This window comes from Microcaecilia unicolor, chromosome 10 (assembly GCF_901765095.1).
Source record: "Microcaecilia unicolor chromosome 10, aMicUni1.1, whole genome shotgun sequence".
NCBI classification, from domain to species: Eukaryota; Metazoa; Chordata; class Amphibia; order Gymnophiona; family Siphonopidae; genus Microcaecilia; species Microcaecilia unicolor.
The window spans coordinates 103,004,971-103,025,392 of record NC_044040.1 but is presented as its reverse complement, the minus strand read 5'-3'; the positions used below and the strand labels follow the sequence as shown (position 1 = coordinate 103,025,392).

The following is a 20,422-nucleotide window of genomic DNA, read 5'->3' as shown; positions in this document are numbered from 1 at the left end:
AAACCCCCCTTAAACTCCGTAAGGCCAGCTGCTGTCACTACATTCTCAGGTAATGAGTTCCAGAGTCCAACTACACACTGAGTAAAGAAACACTTTCTCCTATTTTTTTTAAATCTACCATATTCTAGCTTCATCTTGTGTCCCCTGGTTCTATTATTTTTTGAAAGTGTAAACAAACGCTTCACATCTGTCCGCTGTACTCCGATCATTATCTTGTAGACTTCTATCATATCACCCCTCAGACACCTTTTCTTCAAGCTGAAGAGCCCTAACCGTCTTAGCCTTTCCTCATAGGGAAGTCGTTCCATCCCTTTTATAATTTTCGTCGCCCTTCTCTGCACCTTCTCCAATTCTTTTCTATCTTTTTTGGGTACACTCAATGAGGAAAACAAAAAATGAGATGCATCAAAATGTTGAAATTTACAATTACCTTTTAATTTCCTTTCCTTTAGTCTACCAGACTAGTCCAAATAAGTAGGTTATGTCTACCTGCCAGTGGATGGATACAGAGGGTCTGATGCAGTAGAACATGCTAAGCTTTTAACATCGGTTTGCTCAGCTTTAGCATACAATTTTGTGGGCATCTTATGTAAAAAGTACAAGCTCACTCTGTGCAAAGCCTAGCACACACCAATGCACAGCATTGGCTATTCATCATAGATTCATGGAAATGTGCAGAAAACCAAACAGACCAATGCCAGGGCTTTAACACAAGGTCTGAGGAGGAATAAAAGATAAGCCTGGAATTTCTGCAGTAGCATAGTGAGGATTTCATGCACGTTTCTTCCCTACACTGTGAGCCATAAGGATTCACAGCTTTTTTTTAGTGCAAGTGAAAGTTGTGCTGGTAAAGAGTCTGCAAATTGGTGTGTGTCACAAAAAATCATATTGGCACCCAAGTTCAATAGGCATAAGCTCGGCACATGTGCTGGAATGCTATTTTGTGCATAAAAATTAGTATCACAAAGATTTTATGCATAAAATAGTAGTCTAGCACAAGTGGAGGCACCCCAGTCAGTCAGGATTTTCAGGATATCCACAATGAATATCAAGAGAGATTTGAATGCACTGCCTCAACTGCATGTAAATCCCTCCCATGAATACTCATTATGGATATCCTGAAAAAAAAACTGGCTGGGGTGCCTCCAGGACAAGGTTTGGGAACCATTGATATAGATGCCACTAGCACAGACCATGTTTGTGCCTGGCGCACGCACTCATGTTATTGTACATCTTTTGTACAGAGCCGATTTGCATTATTATTTGTTACTGTATTAAGGAACAAAACTTAAGCATTACTCTTGTATCAGAAAACAGTGCTATAAGTGTTTACACAGAGCTCTAATACAAGGTTTCTGGATCAGCTCCTGAGAACAGAAAAGGCTGGAAATTAATTTTCTCCCCTTATAGAGAGGGAAGGTGCAGCCTCATCAGTAGACTATGTAAAAAATAAAACTGAATACAACAAAATTTTTATTTTGAGCTTCTAAAACACCATACAGTCAACCTGATACAGCCAAAGTTTCACTCCTAGATCTGCGACCCAGGGATGGAATAGTTTCTTAAACAAAGGATTAGATCAGCCACAAATTAATCAATTATTTATTTGAGATTTATTAACCACCTTTATGAAGTGATTCGTCCAAGGCGGTGTACAGCAAGTACAGTTTAACATAAGACTTACAATTTTAACAGCATAACAATAGTAAAATAACCAAATATAAACATAAATACAATAAATGAGGTAAACTTGTAAACACAAACCTAATAAAAGTATCAAAAATATACACATTTAACAGTTCTGAAATTAAAATAAAGAGATAATATGATGTCAAAATAATACTAATGCAACACCTAATAAGAATTCAATAGAACATTCAAATGACAGATATGATGCTAATGGTATCTATAATACAGCTTACCAAGAAGCCAAGAGGCCAAGTGCAGATATATAGATGGGGACAAGATGGGTGATATAGAGTCAGTAAGGATAAATAGATGGGTGGCTAAACTCAAGGCAAGTTCTTTCTACAGTTTAACAAGATATAACATAATAGACAAGCAAAGGCTGTTAAAAGAAGAAGAGAAAAAAACCTCCCCTAGGAATTAATGGACCACTCAACAGAGAAACAATAAAAGGATAAAGCTCTCCAGACTAAAGATCTAACAATAACAACAAAACTAAAGTCAAAATCTCTACCTTTCAGCAGACAGACGCCAAACTGATGCGAAAAACCATGGGGGAGGGAAGTGGAGGGGAAAGTTCTGGACTGGTATGGCGGGACTTAAGGAAAAAAAAATTAGCAGGTAAAAATTAATTTACCCATCTCTATCATCCCATCAGACTGGTCTGGGCCCTAAGAGTCATATCACTTTGAGCTTGAATATCCAATCAGTAGTGGCAGACAAAAAAAAAAAAATGCATAATTTCCAGGTTGCCACTTTGCAAATTTAATGAAGAGGAGCCAAGGAATGCTCTGCCCAAGAAGACAGACCTGCCTAAGAAGACAGATGCCCTGTAGAATTCGTTATCATAACTTCTGGAACTGGATGACCACACAGAATACACACAGAAGCAATAACTTCTTTAATCCGATTCAGCAAAAGTTGATTTTGATGCTGCTTCCCTTTTAGGGGCTCCATGAAAAAGAATAAAGAGCTTAACTGATTTCCTTACAGATCTATTAGTACTCTTCAGGTAATTCCTCAACATGGATACCATATCCAATTTGTTAAGGCAACTGACTTCTCTCTTTTTTAAGATCCTGAAAAACAGGCAAAGAGATGGTCCGATTTAAGATGGAAGGATTATATCACTTTGGTAAGGAGGACGGAATCAATCTAAGCACTACCTTCTCCTTGCTAAACACAAAAACAAAGGTTCTCTACAGGAAAAGGCCTGTCGTTCTGAAATTTGCCTAGCAAAACAAATAGCTACAAAAAAACCAAATCTATCTTAAGGGTAATATCTTTTGAGGTTGCAGAATCCAGAGATTCAAAAGGAGGCTGAATTAAGGTACATAAGAATATAAGAGTAGACAAACTGAGTGAAACATATGGTCCATCTAGCCCAGTATCCTGTTTCCAACAGTGGCCAAGCCAGGCCACAAGTACCAAGCAGAAACCCAAATCATAGCAACATTCCATGCTACCAATCCCAGGGCAAGCAGTTGCTTCCCCATGTCTGTCTCAATAGCAGATTATGGACTTTTCCTCCAGGAACTTGTCCAAACCTTTTTTAAACCTAGTACGCTGTTACTACATCCTCCAACAAAGAGTTCCAAAGCATAACTATTCGTTGAGTGAAAAAAATCATTTTCTCCTATTTGTTTAAAACTGGATTAGGAACTGGTTGACGGACAGACACCAGAGGGTGGTGGTGAATAGAATTCGCTCGGAGGAGGGAAAGGTGAGTAGTGGACTGCCTCAAGGATCGGTGCTGGGGCCGATTCTGTTCAATATATTTGTGAGTGACATTGCCGAAGGGTTAGAAGGTAAAGTTTGCCTATTTGCGGATGATACTAAGATCTGTAACAGAGTGGACACCCGGGAGGGAGTGGAAAACATGAAAAAGGACCTACGGAAGCTAGAAGAATGGTCTAAGGTTTTTGGCAATTAAAATTCAATGCGAAGAAATGCAAAGTGATGCAGTTAGGGAATAGAAATCCACGGGAGACGTATGTGTTAGGCGGGGAGAGTCTGATAGGTACGGATGGGAAGAGGGATCTTGGGGTGATAGTATCTGAGGATTTGAAGGCGACGAAACAGTGTAACAAGGCGGTGGCCGTAGCTAGAAGGTTGTTAGGCTGTATAGAGAGAGGTGTGACCAGCAGAAGAAAGGGGGTGTTGATGCCCCTGTATAAGTCGTTGGTGAGACCCCACCTGGAGTATTGTGTTCAATTTTGGAGGCCGTATCTTGTAAAGGATGCAAAAAGAATTGAAGCAGTGCAAAGAAAAGCTACGAGAATGGTATGGGATTTGCGTTACAAGACGTATGAGGAGAGACTTGCGGACCTGAACATGTATACTCTGGAGGAAAGGAGAAACAGGGGTGATATGATACAGACGTTCAAATATTTGAAATGTATTAATCTGCAAACGAACCTTTAGATGCGAAGGCGGTAGAACGAGAGGACATGAAATGAGATTGAAGGGGGGCAGACTTAAGAAAAATGTCAGGAAGTATTTTTTCACGGATAGAGTAGTGAATGCTTGGAATGCCCTCCCGCGGGAGGTGGTGGAAACGAAAACAGTAACGGAATTCAAACATGCGTGGGATAAACATAAAGGAATCTTGTTCAGAAGGAATGGATCCTAAGGAGCTTAGCTGAGATTGGGTGGCAGAGCCGGTGGCGGGGATGGTGCTGGGCAGACTTATACGGTCTGTGCCAGAGCCGGTGGTGGGACTGGTGGTTGGGAGGCAGGGATAGTGCTGGGCAGACGTATACGGTTTTTTTTTAATCTACTCTGCTAAAATTGTGATTTGCATGTCCCAATCCTTAGAGCTGTACACCTGGACATTTCTTCTGGTACATTTAAGTGCAGCTCTACAGATAGGTTACAGCAGAACCTTCCTAAGGTATTAAACTTAAGCCCACCCACCCCAAGATGGACATTTCATAAATAACTTTCCCAAATACACTACTTATCACAAATTAACTCCACCCATATTACAACTGTGCCAGAACTGGTGGTGGGAGGCGGGGCAGACTTATACGGTCTGTGCCCTGAAAAGGACAGGTACAAATCAAGGTAAGCTATACACAAAAAGTAGCACATGTGAGTTTATCTTGTTGGGCAGACTGGATGGACCGTGCAGGTCTTTTTCTGCCGTCATCTACTATGTTACTATATTTCCTTGTAACTTCCTCGAGTGTTCCCTAATCTTTGTACTTTTGCAACGAGTAAAAAATCGATTTACTCTACTCATTCTGCAGTACTCAGGATTTTGTAGACCTCAATCATTTAATCCTCATTAGTCTCTTTTCCAAGCTGAATAGCCATAACCTCTTTAGTCTTTCCTCATATGAGAGGAGTTCCATTCCCTTTATCAATTTGGTCACTCTTCTTTGAACCTTTTCTAACTACGCTATATCTTTTTTGAGATACGGCGACCAGAAATGAACGCAATAGTCAAGGTGACATTGCACCTGGAGCGATAAAAAGGCATTATAGTATTTTCAATCTTATTCACTATCCCTTTCCTAATAATTTCTAGCTTTTCCGGATGCTGCTGCAAGCTGAGCAGAAGATTTCAGCGTATTATCTACGACGACACCTAGATCTTTTTATTGGTTGCTGACCCCCAAGGTGAACCCTAGCATCAGGTAAATATGTTTTGGATTATTCTTTCCAATGTGCATTACCTTGCATTTGTCCACATTAAATTTCATCTGCACTTGGATGCCCAGTCTACCAATTTCCTACAGTCTAACTGTAATATTTCACAATCCACATGTGTTTCAACAACCTTGAATAGTTTTCTGTCATCCGCAAAAGCGAAGGTCCTTACCTGTAGCAGGTATTCAGCGAGGACAGCATGCTTTACATTCTCACAAGAGGGTGACACCGATCCACATTGTCCAGTCTGGTATTTACCAAGCTAAATGAGAGCTTTGAGGAGCATGAGCAATGCTCCACTGCACACGCATGAGTACCTTCCCGCCTGTTGTGTGAATGTGGTCTGTTTAATACTAAAGCAAAAAAATAAAGTAAAAATAACAAAGGAGACAACTCTAAGGGGAGATGGGAGGGATTGTGAGAATATAAAGCCTGCTGTCCTCGGAGAATACCTGCTACAGGTAAGTATCTTCGCTTTCTCCAAGGACAAGCCGGCTTATTTTTTTTTTTTTTTTTTTTTTTTAAATTTTTTTTTAATCATTTATTTATAATTTTTTCATTTTACAAGGATCACTTGCAAAACAGTAAAACAGAGATGATTGTACAATAAAACAATATTAAAAGAAAACAATCTCAACAAGATAAATGGATTTTATACAATCTTTCTCTTTCTTAGACCACAAAATAAATAGGGAGAGTGAAACAAGACAAGGAGATCAATTCAAGCAACAGCAAACAAAGAAAACGTGGTATTAACCCGATTATCCTCAGTTATTATTTATCTAAATCATTATTCCACATTGATCATCTGGTTGGTTTCTTCAAGACCATAACGGTGCATAGTCCATCAATTTCATTGGAAACATACGTATTGTCCAATATTAGTGAAAGTAATACACCTGATTTCATTTTTTCCCCTTTTAAAACCAGAAATTGTTTAACAATACAAACCCTTGAATCTCCAATCCAATTCCCGCTGATTAAAGTAATCCCAGTTTCACAGGCTTCACTCCTTTTGAATTAATATATTAAGAGGAATCATTTCAGAGGAAAAAAAAAAACATTAGGAGTCATACCCGGAACTCTGGGAAAACAACAATCTCGATATTAATCATCTGTAACAATATTCATTTTGTTCAAATTTTTCTGGTCTTTTATCATTTTCAAATCTTAACCATTTCCTACTTCATTTGCTGTATATTCTCAAAGGATTCGATTAGATTATCCATGTGGCTCATCAACAAGACTATATCTGAAGCAAAGTCATTCTCTACCACCGTCAGGTCCTGGAGCACCCTCCAGATGACATTCAATGCAACCTCCACGGGAGCCAAAAACTCCAAGCTGATAACTCTTAAGGGTTTAGGAGTAGCACCGCCGACACGGGTTCAGCTGCAAACGACTTCCGTTTCAGCATACATTCCTGACTCACTCCTCCACTCCTTTGGGCATATGGTGGTTAAATGATTTTTGAGCGATGAAGTTGTTTCCAGGTCCAAGAGCATCGACGCTCCTTCGTCGGCGCTAAAGGACTCATCAACCCAGTCATCTATGGGCAGCTCGTCACACAGTGGTCCCACACTTGCTGCAGAGGGGACAAAACGCTGGTCATCGGCGGCTGACCCCCCATTGTCCCCTTCCTCTGTTAAGGCAACTGCATGCAGAGAGGAAATTTCAAGTGAACAAAAACTGAACTTCAGAGGACAGCTGGGCCGTTGAGTGTACGAGCTTCAGGTCACCATCTTTTCCCTCTCCCTAATTTGGGACACTCTTTGTCTGGTTTCTCCTCAGAGGCCTGTCTGATATGGGTAACCCTTCAGCATAGCCCTCTGAGTCATTGAAACACGGAAGCCCCTCCACCACTTACAAGGTGGTGTCCCTTCGGAGGGGACAAGCCGGCTTAAATATTCTCACAAGGGAGGAACACCTAGCATCCAGGCTCACCAAAAACAACAAATAGTGGTCAACTGGGCCTTGCAACGGTGAGGACATAACACAGATTAACCTGAAACTATATACAATCTACATGAGAGTGCAGACATAAATGGAATAAAATGGGCCTAGGAGGGTGGAGTAGGATTCTAGACCTCAAACAGATTCTGCAACACTGACTGCCCGAACAGACTGTCGCGTCATGTATCCTGACCAAGGCAGAAGTGTGATGTGAATGTGCGAACTGAAGACCACGTCGCAGCCTTGCAAATTTCTTCAATGAAGACTGACCTCAAGTGGGCTACCGATGCAGCCATGGCTCTGACATTATGAGCTGTGACCTTACCCTTCAAGGCCAGCCCAGCCTGGGAATAAGTGAAAGAAGTGCAATCTGCCAGCCAAATTAAAATGGTCCATTTCCCGATGGCAACCCCCATCCTGATGGGATCAAATGAAACAAAAAGCTAGGTGGACTGCCTGTGGGGCCTTCTCTGCTCTATGTAGCAGGACAATGCTCTCTTGCAATCCAAGGTGTGCAAGCTGCTTTCGCCAGGATGGGCATGAGGTCGGAGAAAGAATGTTGGTAACACAATTGACTGGCTCAGATGGAACTTTGACACCAATTTTGGAAGTGCAGAGGACTACTCTGTTGATGAAACTTAGTATAAGGTGCATCCACCACTAAGACCTGAAGCTCAATGACCCTACGAGCTGAAGTAACAGGAATCAAGAAAATGACCTTCTAGGATTCTGAGGTTCTACTTACATAGTAACATAGTAGTAACATAGTAGATGACGGCAGAAAAAGACCTGCGCGGTCCATCCAGTCTGCCCAACAAGATAAACTCACATGTGCTACTTTTTGTGTATACCTTACCTTGATTTGTACCTGTACTTTTCCGGGCACAGACCGTATAAGTCTGCCCAGCACTATCCCCGCCTCCCACCACCGGTTCTGGCACAGACCGTATAAGTCTGCCCAGCACTATCCCCGCCTCCAAACCACCAGTCCCGCCTCCCACCATCGGCTCTGGCACAGACCGTATAAGTCTGCCCAGCACCATCTCCGTCTCCCACCACCGGCTCTGCCACCCAATCTCATCTAAGCTCCTTAGGATCCATTCCTTCTGAGCAGAATTCCTTTATGTTTATCCCACGCATGTTTGAATTCCGTTACCGTTTTCGTTTCCACCACCTCCTGCGGGAGGGCATTCCAAGCATCCACTACTCTCTCCGTGAAAAAATACTTCCTGACATTTTTCTTGAGTCTGCCCCCCTTCAATCTCATTTCATGTCCTCTCGTTCTACTGCCTTCGCATCTCCGGAAAAGGTTCGTTTGCAGATTAATACCTTTCAAATATTTGAACGTCTGTATCATATCACCCCTGTTTCTCCTTTTCTCCAGAGTGTACATGTTCAGGTCCGCAAGTCTCTCCTCATACGTCTTGTAACGCAAATCCCATACCATTCTCGTAGCTTTTCTTTGCACTGCTTCAATTCTTTTTGCATCCTTTACAAGATACGGCCTCCAGAACTGAACACAATACTCCAGATGGGGCCTCACCAATGACTTATACAGGGGTATCAACACCCCCTTTCTTCTGCTGGTCACACCTCTCCCTATACTGCCTAACAACCTTCTAGCTAGGGCCACCGCCTTGTCACACTGTTTCGTCGCCTTCAAATCCTCAGATACTATCACCCCAAGATCTCTCTCCCCATCCGTACCTATCAGACTCTCCCCGCCTAACACATACGTCTCCCATGGATTTCTACTCCCTAAGTGCATTACTTTGCATTTCTTTGCATTGAATTTTAATTGTCAAACCTTAGACCATTCTTCTAGCTTCCGTAGGTCCTTTTTCATTTTTTCCACTCCCTCCGGGGTGTCCACTCTGTTACAGATCTTAGTAACATCCGCAAATAGGCAAACCTTACCTTCTAACTCTTCGGCAATGTCACTCACAAATATATTGAACAGAATCGGCCCCAGCACCGATCCCTGAGGCACTCCACTAGTCACCTTTCGCTCCTCCGAGCGAATTCCATTCACCACCACCCTCTGGCGTCTGTCCGTCAACCAGTTCCTAATCCAGTTCACCACTTCGGGTCCTATCTTCAGCCCTTCTATCAGAACTGCTGAACTCTCACTCTGAGCCTGTATTCCCATCAGAACTGCTGAGCTTCCACTCTCACTGTAAGCCTGCACTTACTTTAGAACTGTTAAGCTCCCACTTTTACAGCAGTCTACACATTTATTAGAACTGCTGAGCTCCCATTTTCACAGTATTCTACACTCTTATTAGAGCTGCTGAGCTCCAACCTTTATTGTAGCCTGCTCTTCCTTCCCCAAGAGCAGGCTTTCTTCAGCCATCATCTTTCACAACATAATTTCTAGACATGCGGGAGTCCGGCAGATGATCACTGGCCCTCTGTTTCCTGCCCCAACGAATGCTCTCTCCTCCCAGAGTCCAGTCTGAAGCGGAGAGAGCCGCGGAGCTGGGAAACAGACTGGAGAAACAGGAACATCTGCTGGCGATTTCAATTCAAATCACAGGACCCCTGTCTACATCTACCCTTCTGATGTGACACTAGTGAAAAGCCAGAAAACAACAAAACAAGCGGAAGATATCCAGAAGGACCAGACTGAAGCCACAGATGTCAGAAACCAGAATAATTTATTACGACCCAACACGGTCCGTGTTTCGGCCGAAAAGGCCTTCTTCAGGGGTCTTCAGACTGGCTTATACAGGTATTCCTCCAAAGGATCTCACAAAAGTGAGACGATTTTTTCTGTTGAAGATGAAGAACATGTGGCCTGCCATCTGCATTAATGACATATGAAACTGTTTCCTGGTGTTCTCTGCTTTTTGAGGCATATTTTCAAAGCACTTTGGGAGGCTAAGTTCCATAGGTTTCTATGGAACTTTGGGAGGCTAAGTGCTTTGAAAATGAGCCTCTTTGTGACCTAAAACCTACTTTGGACCTGAACTGCAGTAACAACAGAAGTACTAGTGAAAAGCCTACAGTAACCTGCATCGGTTGGGTCACCCAGGGACGTCAGAACCAGAGACCTTAAAGGTCAAACCTGTAATCTGTGAGTAAAGAAACTTTCCTTAACTAATTGAACTAATCCTATAACTCTGAATCTTTTGGATTACTTGGAACTAAAGGAAGCCTACATACTGACTCCGGGAATTTCACACAGAGATGCTAAGTATAACCATTTGTTCCTCTATTTGATCGAAGATTCAGTTCATTGATTTGCATTCGAGCTAACTGAAATAACACACAAGATCAAAACACCAAACTCATACCAAAGAACAAAACTATTCCCACTGTTTTTAATCTACCCCTCTCTAGACCCCCGTGGGATCCTTCCACACGGAGGTGTACAGAGGGTTTGTTCTTCTACGATCTTGTGGACCGCCTCCCTGAATTCCAGTGACACCCCTTCCCATGGGTATCGCCGGTGGGGAGGCATCAGAAGGCGCAGTTCAAATCTAATTCCCATGACCACAGTTTTCTGTCTATTTGGATCTAAATGAATCTTTGGCCATTTATGTTCCCACATAAAGTCTATGAAAATTCCCAAAAACTGCTTCAGTGGGGGATCTTACTTGTGTGTGATATTTTAGTAAGACAGCTGACAGATAGAGTATAAATGAAAACAGAGACAGAAACAGTGTAGATACAGAAATAATATTTTAATTCTCACCCAAATCAGGTCTTCAATTAGGTACATTCATCAGACAAATTCTGGATTCAACTGACCAGAGCTCTGCTTCCTGAGATGCGTTGGGGAAAACTTCCAACGATCGGTCTGATGCCCATCTCTTATATAGTATCTGGTCCCAATACAAGTCTATGGAAAGGGACTTTTTTTTTCTAATCTTGCATAACCTCTGAATCATACTCAACTGCCGGTCAGGTGCCCACCTCTCCTTTCCGTTTTATTATTGCAAATTATTGTGTAATTTCCCTTTTTGTCAACAACTCCTTAGATACGGATATCCAAACATGGACAAATCTGTCTCATATCATCTTGTGATCTGGGTGCCATCTTATAAAGACAGACTCCATCTTATGAACCAAACTTCTTATCATTTCTGTCTTTAATTTCTACATCGTAGGTGTTACACTCAATTTGGAAGTTGCACCAGGTTTCTTTAAGACTCACCAAGCAGTCCTGCTCTTGCAGGCTCTCTGCTATAAGGCCATCAGCTGGTTATCAGGCCTAGTTAGTGCTTTTCAGCTGTTTAAAGCTATGTAGCTTGGCCCACCACTATTCCAGTGGATAGGTCTCAAGCTAGAACACATATTAACACCACATACCCAATCATCAGGAACAACCCCACTACTACTCCACAGCGATCAGAAACCAAGATGAATACCCCCAAACTACTCCTAATAATCTACTCCTTATCACTGATCCACCTTACACTAACCACCCCTCTTGCAAACCATACGGATACTGCACAACCATCAAAAATTGATCAGACACACCACACCCATCAAACAGACAACAACCTAAGTGCAGCTCTACAGAAAGGTTACAGCAGACACATTCCTAAGGTCTTAAGCTTTCCTAGAAAAAAGAAAAAAAAAAACCCTGTTATATCTGCTCTGCTAATATTGTGATTTACTTGCTGTGTTTTAAACTGGTTTGATATCTGTTTAATCTGAAAACTACCAAAAGAATCAGATCTTTTGTTTGCTTCCTAAAAGTTTACCCTTCCCCTCATCTGGCTTGTAAATCTGTAGGTTAAGGTGTGGCAGATAGCTTGTGTTGGAGGAGGAGCAGTTAAACCACATGGTCTTTTCCTGACTCCTGCCTAAAGGACACTCACAGATAAGAATTGCTCTGGCTTTAATTCTGTATTTATATCTTTATATCTTTCCTGCTTTTTTTTTTTATCTACTCTGCTAAAATTGTGATTTGCATGTCCCAATCCTTAGAGCTGTACACCTGGACATGTCTTCTGGTACATTTAAGTGCAGCTCTACAGATAGGTTACAGCAGACATCTTCCTAAGGTATTAAGCTTAAGCCCACCCACCCCATGATGGACATTTCATAAATAACTTTCCCAAATACACTACTTATCACAAATTAACTACACCCATATTACAACTGTCTCTGAAAAGAAAACCCCTCATTATCACAGGAATCCCCAGTCTTCTACTCACCAGCTAAGGATTACTGCTCTAATAATAAGGATCTCAGCTAACATATCCATAGGCTGCTATTCTCACTATATCACACCTGTTCATACCCATTTCAACCAATCAGGATGACTTTTATTCTCTGTAATAATTGTGGTGCTTTAGTTTCAAGACCAATTATCTGGAAACCTAAGGCTTGTCCTATCTGTCTGCAGCTCACTAGATTAAAACACGAGCTCAGTAAAGTAAAACAGGAACTAGATCCACTTAAAGCAGCATCTAGGACCACACAATATCATACTGCACAGAAACATACCAAATTACCACCACTACCACAAAGGATAAAACCACCTAAGAATAGATGGATCACGGTAGGCTCAGGCAGACTTTGTTATGTGACAAGAAAGCATCCGACCTCACAAGTGTTGCCCCTACAAAATTCTTTTACTCCATTACAGCACTGTGATGTTCTCATACTGCACAGAAACATACCAAATTACCACCACTACCACAAAGGATAAAACCATCTAAGAATAGATGGATCACAGTAGGTTCAGGCAGACTTCGTTATGTGACAAGAAAGCATCCGACCTCACAAGTGTTGCCCCTACAAAATTCTTTTACTGTATTACAGCACTGTGATGTTCTTGAAAACAGAACGGAAGCCAAAGAAAAAACAATAAAAGTGGAACAAAAAGATATGAGGGTACCCAAAGAGAAAAGAAACCCCCAAATCAATAATGTTGAAACACATACCAGGAAATGTAGATGGAAAGCGATGACCACAAATGCTCGCAGTCTAAGCAATAAAGTTCGTGACCTTCAGGCCATGATGTTGGAGGCAGACTTGGATGTTGTTGCAATCACGGAGACGTGGCTCAATGGTTCCCATGAATGGGACGCAAACATACCAGGCTATAATCTATTTAGGAAGGAGAGAGAGGGTCGTAAAGGTGGAGGAGTGCTCTGTATGTGAGGAATGATATCATGGCCACTGAAATGACAGGGACCTGGGGAAAGGAAGAAGCGATATGGATCACCTTAAAAAGAGAGGATAGAACCTCTGTCCACGTGGGTGTTGTCTACAGACCCCCGACACAATTAGAGGAACTAGATAAAGATCTGATCGCAGATATTCAAAAATTAGGAAAGAAAAAAGAGGTTCTGTTGATGGGAGATTTCAATCTGTCGGATGTAGATTGGAAGGGTCCGTCTGCGAAATCGGAAAAAAGTAGAGAGATAGTGGATGCTTTACAAAGTGCTCTGCTCAGACAAATGGTGACGGAACCCACGAGGGAGGGAGCGAAGCTGGATCTGGTGCTCACAAATGGGGATAGTGTATCAAATGTCCGAGTGGGTGCCCACCTTGGCAGCAGTGACCATCAAACGGTTTGATTCGATATGACAGCTGAAGTGGAGGGCGGCCACTCAAAACTCAAAGTCTTAGATTTCAAGCGTGCTGATTTTAGTAAAATGGGGGAATACCTGAAGAAGGAGCTGATGGGCTGGGAGAACGAACAAGAAGTGGAAGGACAGTGGTCCAGGCTGAAAGAAACTATAAATAGAGCCACAAGCATTTATGTAAGGAGAGTAAATAAAAGCAAGAGAAAAAGGAAACCGATATGGTTCTCCAAGTGGCTGAGAAAATAAAGGCTAAAGAGTTGGCGTTCCTGAAATACACCAAAACTCAAGAAGCCGAACACGGAGAGGAATGCCGGAGGAAACTGAAAGAAGCCAAGAGAGAGAGATACGTCTGGCGAAAGCGCAAGAAAAAATGGCTAGAAATGTAAGGAGGGGCGACAAAAATTTCTTCAGGTATATTAGTGAAAGGAGGAAGACAAATAAGGGAATTGTGAGACTGAAAGATGCTGCGAACCGCTATGTAGATAATGAAGAAGAAAAAGCAAATTTGCTAAATAGATACTTTTGTTCTGTATTCACAGAAGAAAATTCTGGAGAAGGACCGCGATGGACTGGCAAAAGTGCAAATGAAAATGGAGTAGATATAGCACCGTTCACGGAAAAGAGTGTGTATAAACAACGTGAAAAGCTAAAGGTGAACAAAGCCGTGGGACCAGACAGGATCCACCCCAGGATATTAAAGGAGCTCAGAGAGGTTCTGGCAGGTCCTCTTAAAGATTTGTTTAATAAATCATTGGAAACAGGAGAGGTTCCGTGGGATTGGAGAACGGCGGATGTGGTCCCTCTTCACAAAAGTGATGATAGGGAAGAAGCTGGAAACTACAGGCTGGTAAGCCTCACTTCAATTACTGGAAAAGTAATGGAAGCGATGCTGAAGGAAAGGATAGTGAATTTCCTGGAAGCCAATAAGTTGCAAGATCCGAGACAACATGAATTTACCAAAGGGAAATCGTGCCAAACGAATCTCATTGAATTTTTTGACTGGGTGACTGGAGAATTAAATCAGGGATGTGATATAGATGTAATCTACCTAGATTTCAGCAAGGCTTTTGACACGGTTCCCCACAGGAGGCCCTTGAACAAACTGGATGGGCTGAAGATAGGACCCGAAGTGGTGAACTGGATTAGGAACTGGTTGACGGACAGACGCCAGAGGGTGGTGGTAAATGGAATTCGCTCGGAGGGAAAGGTGAGTAGTGGAGTGCCTCAGGGATCGGTGCTAGGACCGATTCTGTTCAATATATTTGTGAGTGACATTGCTGAAGGGTTAGAAGGTAAAGTTTGCCTTTTTGCGGATGATACTAAGATTTGTAACAGAGTGGACACCTGGGAGGGAGTGGAAAACATGAAAAAGGATCTGCAGAAGCTAGAAGAATGGTCTAAGGTTTGGCAATTAAAATTCAATGCGAAGAAATGCAAAGTGATGCACTTAGGGAGTAGAAATCCACGGGAGACGTATGTGTTAGGCGGGGAGAGTCTGATATGTACCGACGGGGAGAGGGATCTTGGGGTGATAGTATCTGAGGATCTGAAGGCGACGAAACAGTGTGACAAGGCGGTGGCCGTAAGTAGAAGGTTGCTAGGCTGTATAGAGAGGGGAGTGACCAGCAGAAGAAAAGAGGTTTTAATGCCCCTGTACAAGTCGTTGGTGAGGCCCCACCTGGAGTATTGTGTTCAGTTCTGGAGGCCGTATCTTGCTAAGGATGTAAAAAGAATTGAAGCGGTGCAAAGAAAAGCTACGAGAATGGTATGGGATTTGCGTTACAAGACATATGAGAGACTTGCTGACCTGTATACCCTGGAGGAAAGGAGAAACAGGGGTGATATGATACAGACGTTCAAATATCTGAAAGGTATTAATCCGCAAACGAACCTTTTCCGTAGATGGGAAGGCGGTAGAACTAGAGGGCACGATACGAGATTGAAGAGGGGCAGACTCAAGAAAAATGTCGGGAAGTATTTTTTCATGGAGAGAGTGGTGGATGCTTAGAATGCTCTCCCGCGGGAGGTGGTGGAGAGGAAAATGGTAACGGAATTCAAACATGCGTGGGATAAACAAAGGAATCCTGTTCCAAGGGAATGGATCCTCAGAAGCTTAGCTGAGATTGGGTGGCAGAGCCGGTGGTGGGAGGCGGGGCTGGTGGTTCGGAGGCAGGGATAGTGCTGGGCAGACTTATACGGTCTGTGTCCTGAAAATGACAGATACAAATCAAGGTAAGGTACAAAAAGTAGCACATATGAGTTTATCTTGTTGGGCAGACTGGATGGACCATGCAGGTCTTTTTCTGCCGTCATCTACTAGTTACTAAGCAAAGGTAGAAAACCAACATGTAGACAATCAAATCAGAGAACACAGAAGGGCCCTAAGAAAAGCACCCCAGCTAAGAAATGACAACTAATAGAAGTTTACACAATACCAAATGCAGAACACCCATACCAAACAATCCAAGTGCGTTATATCAATGCCAGATCCACAGTAAACAAAACGGCAACACTAACAGACTGGATCATGGCAGAAGACCTTGACTTACTCTTTATCAGCGAAATCTTGATCCATGACCAAAAAGACCCCATAATCCTAGACCTGTGTCCCCTAGGATACAAAATCACACACTGGACCAGAAAGTAAAAAAGAGGAGGAGGCATAGCACTAATCTATCAATCTCACTTTATCGCCGAGCCCATAACACCCCGACTTGAAATCGCTTCAATCAGAATCCACAACAAAACCCTACGAGATTATTTAAATTGTGTACTGCTTTACAGACACCCTGGTAATTGGAACGAAGGCCAGACCAACTTCATTGACTTCATTTCAAACACATGTGCGACCAACTCCAATGTACTAGTACTAGGAGACATCAACCTTCACCTAGAAGACCCAAACTCTACCAACGCATGAGAACGTAAGGAATTCCTTCACTTATGGGATTTCAAATGGCCACAACTGCAAGCAACCCACGTAAAAGGGTGCACACTTGATCTCATATCACACAAACTAAATACAGACCAAAACATAACAATAACAGATATTAAATGGACAGAAACACCATGGTCTGATAATTATAAACTAAACCTATCATTACACTGGCAAAAGAAGGGAATACACCAAACACAAGAACACACTACATATACATCCAGGGGCCATGTAGACACGAAAACATTCTGGCAACTGTTATACAACAATGGATGGACAGCACTAACTGAATCCACAGACTACCGCCTGGAATGGAATAAAAGATGTAAATGCATACTAGATAAACTATCACCTTTACGAACAAGAACGTCACGAAAGCACAGCTCGATACCATGGTTCAACGATGAACTAAAAGAGCTAAAAACACAAACCAGGCAACGAACGAGCATGGAAAAAAAAAACCCAAAAGATGAACACACATTCAACACATGGAAACAATCACAAAGAAAATGCAAATACGCAACAAGAGAGATCAAATTACAAAGACAAAAAGAAACTATATCAACTAGGGAATAAACTCCTAGATACCAACCGGGTCATTGCATCGAAAATTGACACCCCATCTGCAGACAAACTTGCTAAGCATTTCAATGAAAAAATTGTAAACCTATGCAACATGTTACCCCAAACAAACACAGACAACGAAAACTTCCTAGACGAGCTGGACCCAATAAATGGAGAACACCCGGCGGACCGCACCTGGCTAAACTTCGCCCCCCTTACCATCGATACTGTAACACGAGTGCTCAGGAGGTTCACAAACAAACACTCACTGCAAACTAGATACATGTCCCAACTACTTATTGAAATCAGTCCCTGACCGCTTCATAGTAGATCTCACATCCCACCTAAACTACATGCTTCAGCGAGGTCTCTTCCCGAAGGAAAAGAGTAATACTTTACTCACCCCGATACCGAAGGACACCATGAAAAAAGCAAATGAAATCACCAATTATCGACCAGCAGCATCCATCCCGCTGTCAGTCAAACTGATGGAAAGTATGGCAGTCAAACAACTAACAGACTACATAAAGAAATTCTCAATATTACATGAATCACAGTTTGGCTTTCGCCCATTACACAGCACAGAAACAGTACTACTCACCCTACTAGCCAAATTCAAGCAACAAATAGCAATAGGAAACAACATCCTCCTCCTTCAATTCGACATGTCTAGTGCATTTGACATGGTAAACCATAACATATTAATAAGATTACTTGACAAATTCGGGATTGCTGGCAACATACTTAACTGGATCAAGGGTTTCCTAACCACAAGAACCTATCAGGTAAAGTCAAAATCAAACATATCATCAGGAAAACAGACTGCAGAGTACCACAAGGCTCACCGCGATCCCCGATCCTCTTCAACCTAATGATTACCCACTAGCCAAGGCCTTATCCACCCAAGGCCTTAACCCTTTCATCTATGCAGACGATGTCACTTAAATCCCTTACAGATCCACACTGACAGAAATAGCTAACGAAATCAAGACTGGCTTGAATATCATGGACTCTTGGGCAAATGCATTTCAACTAAAACTCAATAAAGAAAAAAACTCACTGTGTTATCCTGTCATCCCAATACACCACGGACAATCCCTTAACTATCAACACCCCAGACCACACCCCTCCCTGTCTCAGACAGCCTGAAAATCCTCAGCGTTACACTGGACCACAACATTACACTAGAAAGCCAAGTAAAATCCACAACAAAGAAAATGTTCTACCCAATGTGGAGCCTGAAACGTGTGAAACAATACTTCCCGAGGGAAACATTCCGCAACCTGATACAATCGATGGTACTGAGCCATGCTGACTACTGCAATGGAATTTATGCAGGATGCAAATAACAAATCCTAAAGAAACTTCAGACCGCACGAAACACGGCTGCAAGACTCATCTTCGGAAAAACACAATTTGAAAGCGCAAAACCCCTTCGCGAAAAACTACTCTGGCTCTCAATCAAAGAACACATTGCCTTCAAAATCTGTACTATGGTTCATAAAATCATATACGGTGAAGCACCGGATTACATAACAGACCTAATCAACCTACCAGCCAGAAACTCATCTGTATCAACACGAACATACCTAAATCTACACTACCCAAGCTGGAAAGGACTCAAATACAAATCAACTTACGCATCCAGTTTTTCCTACATCAGCACACAACTATGGAATGCACTACCAAAAGATTTGAAAACCATATATGACACTCAAGACCCACCTGTTTAAAAAGGCATACCCTACAGATCCAATGTAAATGCCTGATCTCTGTGACACAACAACGCAAAAGTTTGTAATGGCCATCACCGAACTCTCCCGTCGAACAATTCCTCTTTGTGGTCCTACCACATAAACCTTACCCTATCACAACTTCACCTTATCTTTGTATACACCGGAGTCTGCAACTGCTCTCCGGCACTATGTAAGCCACATTGAACCTACAAAGAGGTTGAAAAATGTGGGGTACAAATGTAACAAATAAATAAAGTACTTTAGATGGCAGGAATTCAGTGGCTCAAAAGGAGCTTTCATCAACTGGGTGAGAACGATATCCCATGACATTGGTGGAGGTCTGACAGGGAGCTTTGGCAAAAGCAAACCTCTAATGAAGCAAACTAGAGGCTGTCCAGAGATGAGCTTACCTTCTACACGGTGATAAGCACTAATTGCATTAAGGTGAACCCTTACGGAGTTGGTCTTGAGACCAGACTCGGATATGTGTAGAAGGTATTCAAGTAGGGTTTATGTAGGGCAAGTAAGGGGATTTATTGCCTTGCTCTCACACCAGATGGCAAACCTCCTCCTTTTAAAAAAGAGTAACACCTGTTGAGACCCAAGGAAGCAAATTCTAGGCTCTCAACATCCAAAGTGTGAGAGCAAGAGACTGGAGGTTGGGATGTAGAAGCGACTCCTCTTTCTGCGTGATGAGGGTCGGAAAACAATCCAATCTCCATGGTTCTTCTGAGGATAATTCCAGAAGAAGAGGGAACCAAATCTGCAGCGACCATTATGGTTCTGCAGTCTTGATTGAGTTTCAACAAAGTTTTCCCACTAGAGATACGGGAGTATACACATATAGAAGACCTGCCCTCCCCCCAACTGAGGGGAAAGGCATCTGATGGCAGTCTGTCGTGGGACCCAGAACCGAGGAACCTTGTTGTTGAGTGGTAAAAAGATCTACCGAGGGGGTGACCCACACTCAGAAGATGCTGTGGGCTATACCCATATTGAGAGATCACTTGTGAGGATGCATTATCCTGCTCAGTCTGTTGGTCAGGGTGTTGTTTTTGCCTGCCAGATAAGTGGCTCAAAGGAACATGCCATGTTGACAAGCCCAATGCCACATTCAGATGGACTCCTGACACAGAGGGGCGTGATCAGGTGCTCCCATGCTTGTTGGTGTAATACATTGCAACCTGGTTGTCTGTTTGGATGAGAACAATTTTGTGAGACAACCGATGTCTGAAAGCCTCTAGAGAGTTACAGATCGCTCGAAGCTCCAAGAGATTGATCTGAAGATTTGTTTCCTGGAGGACAAAGCTCCTTGAGTATGAAGCCCATCTACATGAGCTCCCCAT

The 20,422-nt window shown here is 42.5% G+C and overlaps 1 protein-coding gene across 1 annotated transcript in view; it reads right to left on the bottom strand.

Annotated features, from left to right (window-relative positions):
* NUP205 (nucleoporin 205) overlaps positions 1–20,422 on the bottom strand; it is a 1,281,456-nt gene that overhangs the window by 204,092 nt on the left and 1,056,942 nt on the right. The window lies entirely within an intron of this gene.